Raw genomic sequence first — 8,982 nt, forward strand, 5'->3', positions numbered from 1 at the left:
GCTGGGATTATAAGCGTGAGCCACCACGCCCAGCCTTAGGTAAACACTTTCTAAATCACAGTCCAATTCTGGTATTATCTTGTTAGTTTTCGCTGTTGGTGACTTCGTAGCATAAGAGGCAAATTGTTACCATGATGGCAACTGGTTAGCTAGTAGGAAAAATGCCTTGTGTTTATACTCAAGGAGCATAAAGTGCCTCTAAAAATATGCAGTGCTGTAACTGATAAGGATATGCTCAGCCTGTGGTGGAAAGACATGTCAAAAGCACTTTGTTTTAATACATTTTGCAGCAAAGCAGTATTTGAAGGAAGGAGAACCGGGAGCGTGTGATGGGAGAGAATGGGAGGTACTGAGCTTTTGGCTTAAGAGTTTTTTTTCCTTTTTACTTCTTTTTTTTTTTTTTTTTGAGACGGAGTCTCGCTCTGTCGCCCAGGCTGGAGTGCAGTGGCCGGATCTTGGCTCACTGCAAGCTCCGTCTCCCGGGTTCACCGCATTCTCCTGCCTCAGCCTCCTGAGTAGCTGGGACTACAGGCGCCCGCCACCTCACTCGGCTAGTTTTTTTGTATTTTTTAGTAGAGATGGGGTTTCACCGGGTTAGCCAGGATGGTCTCGATCTCCTGACCTCGTGATCCGCCTGTCTCGGCCTCCCAAAGTGCTGGGATTACAGGCTTGAGCCACCGCGCCCGGCCTCCTTTTTACTTCTATACGGGGAATTCAGAACACAGTGTAATAGAATTGTTGGAATATGGTTTTCCAACTTTTACTGTCTATTTAAAGCACTGTAATAATCTTTAGCTGTAGTTAGATCATAAACCTAGTTAAATGTACGCACTTTGAAGACAAATAAGCTTGGGTTTAAACACTGACTCCCTTGGCGCTGTAATTTCACTCTCCCTTTGCATAAAATGCATCTAACAATAGCGCCTACCTACAGGGTTGTCATAAGAATTAAATGGAGGATCAATGTAAAGGAATTAGCACATAATACGCTTGCAATACATTTTTAAATTATTTGATGAGAAAAATAAATCAACAAATGCAATACACATATACACATACAGGATATGAGACAGGCATAGAACAAGTACGTACAACACAGGTGGTGATTACTATAATGTAAGTTGGATACATTTTCATCTTTGTCCTGGTATCATAGAGGATAACATTTTCTCACTTCTGAATGTAGGCAGTGCTCACAAATTCCATGTTCATATCAATGCTTAAAGCTGCTGGAGCAAAGTGATTTAGTAAGAGATATTAGTTTCTGCTAACGTAACATCGCAAAAGAATTTCTCCTGCTTTATACTTTGCCGGGGTGGTTTCATTTTCTCAGAAAATGGAGTATACTTGATTCTTGTCCAAATCAATGCCCCATAAATCATTCAGAGATTATGTCCCTAAGGAAAAAAATTCCAAAAGTTAGGACCCGGGGTAGATCATTTTCTCTCTGAGGTACTTTTATCATTCCAGTTTCACAGGAAAGAGCCAGATGCTCCCTGTAGCCAGGCAGACAGCAGGGAAAGGAAAACATTGGCGTTGTTAGTCTTTCTGTTTGAATTGGTTCATAGCTTGGCCTGTCCTTTTCTTCCAGCTAAGCAATACTTTCAAATGTGCTCTCTAACAAATTTCAGAGGATCAGGTTCAGGATGTGGTCTACAACTGCAGGGACCATCTCTATGTTAAACACATCCACATTCACACACACACACACACGCACACGCACACACGCCTCTGTAACAATAAAGCATATGCATGTTGGTGACTTAACATTGAAATGGGAAGGTTAATTTTGGCATTTTCTGATTTGCTTATAGGTTTCCAAATCGTAAAAGTTTTTTTTTTTTTAAATAAATATTCATTATTAAAAGAAAGGAAAAGCAAATTAAAAAATTAGGGAAAACGATAGTGGGTTCTCATTGGAGACACTGGAGAGCATCCATGCATTTCTTAGGTCTTCTTTGAGTACGTGAATATTGACTGTTGGAAGTTTGTGGTGAAAATAGTCTGAAAGAGCAATCGCAACTGTACCTATCTGTGGTGCTTTAAATAATCTGAGTACCTAATCAATAATACCAATAGTGACTCACGTCTAAAAGGGTATGGGTTAAAACAAAGTAGAAAGAAAAAGGATTTCAATGAGGATCGTTTTGGTTTTCTGTGCCTCGGCCTTCCCTGAAGGACTGCTAGATGGACTTCATTATTAGGAGAGGCCAGAGGTCACATTCCTGGTTTTTAAGGCAATGCCGATAGCAGTTGGTTACTGAGGACATTACCTTCCCCCCAGTTTCAAAACTGACTTTGATTTCCAACTGGTTTGCGGCCGATGGTGCTGCATACACGTGTGACAGGGCATGACTTGGACCCGACTTGACGTCTGCGACAGCCTCCTTGGGCTTTTCTGATGCTCCAAAATGTTTTTGTTTTTTAATGTGCTAAACCTCACCCATATTCAGGTGGAAATCAATCAATTAGGCTTAAATCTGATTATTCAAGGCGGCAATATTGGTATATTATTTAGTGACATAAAGATAACCAAGAGAAAAAGAGATCAAATATTCACAAGCCGTTGCCTGCAGGAAGCCGCGCTGGGGAGGGCTGGAGTGGCGGTATCAGTAACAGAATATATTACTCTTATTACCCAAAAGTTGATTTCACATAGAATGCATTCGAGAGGATTTCTGCAGCACCGGGAGCCTGTCTGCCCTCTTCACTGACCCTCCCATCACCACCCTTTCTATGGCCTCCTCCACTCTGGGTGTCCTGAGCTCCTCCTACTCCAATCTCTAAGCCGACTTCACTCTCACTACCCATCTCATTATTTTTGGAAGTAAACAGTGAATAAAACAGGCTTTAACTCTACTGTGAACAGGACCAGCTGTATCTTTCCTGGGCCCCGGTGGAATTTGGAGCTCAACCTACTCTTCTCATCATGTTCAGGGCCCCCAGGGGTGAAGCCAGTTCCCCTTCCTGTGGCTTACCACAATCCATGCTGACAACCTACCCCAGGACACTCTCAGCACCTGGATCAGGATGGGACCCCCGAGCCACCTGCTGAACGTGCCGTGGACAGCCAGTCCTCTGCCCACCTGAGGCTCTCTGGGAATCCTGCCTGATCCCAGCTTCCCCACACCACGCCCAGAGTCCTGGCCAGAGCAGAGAGCGATGGGGAAACCTGAACCTCTGCACATCAACGTGACCTAGTTGCTGTCCAGGCAGGAGTGGCAGGGGTCTCAGGATACAGGTAGGGAGGGAGAAGCTGGCAGGGATGAGGCGCACCAGGGAGCACCTAGCAGACCTGTCCAGGAACACTGGGAGGAGGGGTGGGAGGTGGTGAGAGGTGGAAGGCTCCACACCCCACTGCATGCTGCACTGTCCCCGTGGACTTCATTTCAACACAATTCCAAAGCTAAAGTGATTACGACTTTTGAGAGAGTGACTGCAGAACATTGCGAAATGGGGCAACTTCATTCCTGGAGCCTGTCTGTAGACAGGATTTTACTTTCTTCTTCTTCTTTGACTACTTCAAATCTAAACTGAAGTCCTTCCCTTTGACTAACTGGCCTCTCCCTGACTCTTGCTGTCTGCCTCACTTTGCCCCAGAGGAAACTGTGTTGCTGGACAGCTTGTTTTGTCCTGCTGTCTTCAGACGTCCCCCTCTTCCTGCATGTACTCCTTCTGGCCCTTGAGACTCTGGAGCACTCCAGTCAGAACCCTGTCATCCGACCTTGGTTCAACCCCGTGCTGCACCACCATCCATTTTCTTGTGTGCGTCAGTCCTGCATTCTAAGTTTGAAGCCAAGAAATACATATTTTTTCCCCTAAATCTCCCTCACACTTTAATAAGATACTGTGAGATTCTGTGTTCAATAAATACTGGCCAATATCTTGATTAGTAATGAAGTTACATGTATGGCTTTATGCTGTGTCCCCAACATGAGTAAAAAAGAAAAGGAAAGCCAGGGTGACTCTGGAGATTCTCATGTTGTAGAGAACTGAGTGATTTCCCCAGGATTGTTCTGGAATTGTACTTGCACATGCTCCTTGTCAGAAGAGTTGGGGTCACTGGGAAGAAACAGAAGAGCTAAGGGTACAAAAGAGAAAAAGGAAGATGATGTGACACTGTCAAATGCCCAGTTCCCCTGTTTCTGAAGGATTACAATTCTTGAAGGCCCCATATTAGTTTCCCATGCTGTCATGAGATAGTGCCATAAACTCATTGGCTTAAAATAAAAATAGTTTATTCTCACAATTCTGGAGGCCAGAAGTTGGAAATCAAGATTTCAGCAGGGCCATGCTCCTGCTGAGGCTCTGGGGACACTCCTCGGCCTTGTCTTAGTTCTCGGTGGTGGCCAATTCCCGGCATTCCCCAGCATCCAGCTGCAGCACTCCCATCTCTGCTGCTCTTATCCCATGGGGGTTTCCTCTTTTTCTCTAATAGGGACACTAATTATATTGGATTAGGATCCACCTAATGATTCCTCTTAACTTGATCACATCTGCGAAGTTCCTATTTCCAAATAAGTTCACATTCACAGGTAACTGGGAGTAGGACTTCAACATCTCGTTTTTGGCGGGGGACATAGTTCAACTCATGACAGAGATTTTTGTTTTGTTTTGAGACGGAGTCTCACTCTGTCGCCTAGCCTGGAGTACAATGGCACGATCTCAGCTCACTGCAACCTCCGCCTCTTGGGTTCAAGTGATTCTCCTGCCTCAGCCTCCTGAGTAGCTGGAATTACAGGCACCCACCACCATGCCCAGCTAATTTTTTGTATTTTTCTTTAGTAGAGACGGGGTTTCACCATGTTGACCAGACTGGTCTCAAAACCCTGACCTCAGGTGATCCGCCTGCCTCAGCCTCCCAAAGTGCTGGGATTACAGGCGTGAGCCACCACGCCCAACCCATGACAGAGATCTTGAAAGTGATGCATGCTGTGTCAATTGTGTTTCTATGTGGCAGAGATGAGGCAAAAATAACACAAAAAAACAAACACCCAAATTCCCTAATGAAGTACTGAGAAGAAACCTCAACCCTGTCAGGGGCCATCTATATTAAGAGATGAGGTCACCTTTGGGCACAAACTCTGGGAGAACATCTTGCACAAGATATAGTAGAGACAAGGCATCCATGACACCAGTGAGAGTCAAAGTCAGAACCAGTTACCCCGAGAAGGTAGGTATACATTCTAGGGATAAGAGAGGTCAGATCTCAAACAAAACCACTGCAGCCTTGACTGCTAGATAGACATGAGACGACTCCAGAGGGCAGAGATGGCAAAGGACACCAGTCCTGATGACCCTGATTCTTATTCTTCACCAAAAGGTCATACACACTCCAACCTTCTTTTTCCTGTCCATGCAAATGCCACTGAGAAAATTTAGGGGTTTCGAAGTCTATAAAAGGACCGTTTCAATGATTGCATTGGATTGGATTCAGGACTACTTCATAGAGATGTTCAGGTTTTCCACTGCAGAGGAATCTGCATAGACACAGTCCCACGGCTAACCTGCACTAACCCTATATACGAGTGTCGAGGACTCTTGCAGGCTATTGAGGCTTCATTTCTGCACCACCTGTGGGTGTGAGTTTACTCTCCCTGCGTTCAGTGTGCATGAGTTGAAAGGCTGGAAAGCACTGTTGGTCTCTCTTCATGGATCCTCATCTTGAGACCAAGACTAATGAGGAAGCCTTCTAGAGCCTTGGTACAGTCAAGATTGATGTTATTATAAGAATGCCAGCCGGCCGCGGTGGCTCACTCCTGTAATCCCAGCACTTTGGGAGGCTGAGGTAGGCAGATCACGAGGTCAGGAGATAGAGACCCTCCTGGCTAACACGGTGAAACCCCGTCTCTACTAAAAATACAACAAAAATATTAGCCGGGTGAGGTGGCGGCGCCTGTAGTCCCAGCTACTCGGGAGGCTGAGGCAGGAGAATGGCGGGAACCCGGGAGGCGGAGCTTGCAGTGAGCTGAGATCCGGCTGTTGCACTCCAGCCTGGGCGACAGAGCGAGACTCCGTCTCAAAAAAAAAAAGAAAAGAGAAAAAGAATTCCTTCTGAATATGCAGGCAGAAGTAGAATAGAGCCAAGAGGGAAAGCAAAGGATGGCGCCAGGGAAGATTGATCTGTGGGGTGTTGAAGGAGAAAGGCAGAAGCAAAATGCTAGGCAGGCAGCAGGAGTTGGGGGCAACAAAGTTGAAAAAAGGGCCAGCAGGCATATTTTCACATGGCTGGAAGCTCTTGTACAGACCCTGTGCCTGGGGAGGGTTGTTTCCTTAGAAGAGCTGGACTGGAAAAGATTCCAGAATGAACCACTTTCTGTGCAGTGAGAACCAAGAAATTAAAATGTCCCAAGGGAATTGGAGTGGCACCATCAATAACTCAGATTGGCTACAAATGGGGAAACTCAATACAATTGGCTGAATCAAAATTCATAATATGCTTTAAATGTACCATGTTTATTAGATATTTTTTTCAAATTTGTCATTAATGTACTGATGAGACGTATAGGCTGAATTTGAAAGTTTGAGACTTGATATTGCAACTCCTTTCTCCTTTTTAGTTTGTGAATACGTAATGCTACACACATTACCCATAATCTAGTAAGAAACTGGTAAAGAGCCATCTCCTGGTGACGTCTCTCTCTGACGTTCATGAACTTTTATCCACAAAGAAAATGTGTGACAACCCACAAGTGTCTTAAAATTGAGACTTGAAGCAGAGAGTTTTGTACACTTAAATCTGGCATTTGCTGTCATAGGGGCCTCCTGGGTAGAGTCAGTCTCTATGCATTATTATGGAAATATTTCTCTTCCCTCACATCTTATTCTTAGTTCTGTTCTTTTTGTTCAAACATTTAAATTTGAGCTAGATTGGAGAAGAAGAGGATTATTATTTCTGACACATGTTACTTGAAAAGAATGATTTCTTTTTCCCTAAGTGTAAAACGTAAATTTATTTTTAAAAATGGAACAAACACATCCCTAGGCTTAGCAAATAAGAATATTTAAGTATTTATACAGCTATTTATAGTTTACTACTTACATTTACTTCTGCCTCTTGATAGCTTAGAGTCCCCAACCTTTTGCACCAGGGACCAATTTCATGGAAGACAATTTTTCCACTGACTAGGGCAGTTGAGGGGAGATGGTTTCAGGATGATTCAAGTGCATTTCATTTATTGTGCACTTTTATTATTACTACATTGTAATATATAATGAAATAATTATACAACTTACCATAAGGCAGTTGGTATGGAATCAAGGGGAGTCCTGAGCTTGTTTTCTGGTAAGTAGGTGGTCCTGTCTGGGGGTGGTGGGAAACAGTGACAGATCATCAGGCATTAGACTGTCATAATGAGCCTGCAACCCAGATCCCTCGTATGCGCCGTTCACAGCACAGTTTCACTCCTATGAGAATCTAATGCCGCAGCTGATCTGACAGGAGGTGGAGCTTAGGTGGTAACGGCATCACCCACCACTCACCTCCCGCTGTGCGACTGGGTTCCTAAGAGGCCATGGACCAGTACCAGTCTGTGGCCCAGGGTTGCGGACCACTGTCTTAGATAAGGAATATTTATTTACCATGAAGAAAATATCTGTAGGTGAAATGCACACATAAGTATGTATAAATATGTATTACATATATGCATAATTATACACACACACGTAATCACATTATATTTTAAAATGTTTTTCATAGAGCAATGCCAGGAACTATTGCTACAATATCTATCACCTGGGATGCTTACTGAAGATGCAGACTATTGGACTTCTACACTGATCTACAAAAATCAGAACCTCTAGGTAGAACCAGGGAATATGCCTTTTTAAACAAATTCCCACCCCTCACCCTATGCACACACATTCTAATGCAGAGATTGTCAATCATCTTCTGTAAAGAACAAGATAGTAAATGTCTTAGGCCTTGTGGCCTATACTCTCTCGGTGCAATTATTCAGTTCTGTCATTGTAGCACAAAAGCAGTTATAGATACTATAGAAATGATTGTGCATGATTACATTTCTATAAAACTTTATTCAGGCACACTGGAATTTCAATATCATAAATATTCACATTATTAAATATTATTATCTTTTTACAATTAAAAAATAGTTTAAAAATGTTAAACTATTCTTATCTTTGGTGGCAGAACAGATTCGGTCTCCAAGCTACAGTTTGCCAACCCTGAAAATTTGAGGGTAATTTAGCTAGATCGATGGCAAACAATATAAATGATAGGCATTTATAAATATTTGTCCAGAGCAAAAGATTGTTATGGTTTAATGTTACTTCAACAAGAAAAACACACTAGTCCTTTCTATGTAGTCATGCTACATGTTTGCCAAAAGATTAACAACTTCAGCTAAGAATTTGTACATGTCTAATTCTTGCTGCTATTATGAATGAATACCAATATTTTCTCAACCTATACACCAAACAAGTCAAAATACGTAGCTACAAACTTATGCTGTAAACCTGTTACTGGCAGAGAAGAAAAGGAAGTGATAATATATGATGATAAGATGATTTGTGGACAGATGATCTGCATCAATCCATCCGTTGTGTAGTCCAAGGAACAGTAGTGAGAAAACATCAGTTCAGGTCAACAACTTTCTCTCCTCAATTTGTTTTCAAATCCTTCCTGCTATTTATTTTGAGACAGATTCTCACGCTTTCACTCAGGCTGGAGGGTACTGGTGTGATCTCAGCTAACTGCAACCTCTGCCTCTTGGGTTCCAGCGATTCTCCTGTCTCAGACTCCTGAGTAGCTGCAATTACAGGCGCGTGCCACCATGCCCAGTTAATTTTGTATTTTAGTAGAGACAGGGTTTCACCATGTTGGCCAGGCTGGTCTCGACCTCCTGACCTCAGGTGATCCACCTGCCTCGGTGTGCCGAAGTGCTGGGATTACAGGTGTGAGCCACCACACCCGGCCTCCTTCCTGCTATTTTAACTTCAAAAGATTGTAACAAATTATCCTTC

This window comes from Rhinopithecus bieti, unplaced genomic scaffold (genome assembly GCF_001698545.2).
Source record: "Rhinopithecus bieti isolate Rb0 unplaced genomic scaffold, ASM169854v2 scaffold_39641, whole genome shotgun sequence".
NCBI lineage: Eukaryota > Metazoa > Chordata > Mammalia > Primates > Cercopithecidae > Rhinopithecus > Rhinopithecus bieti.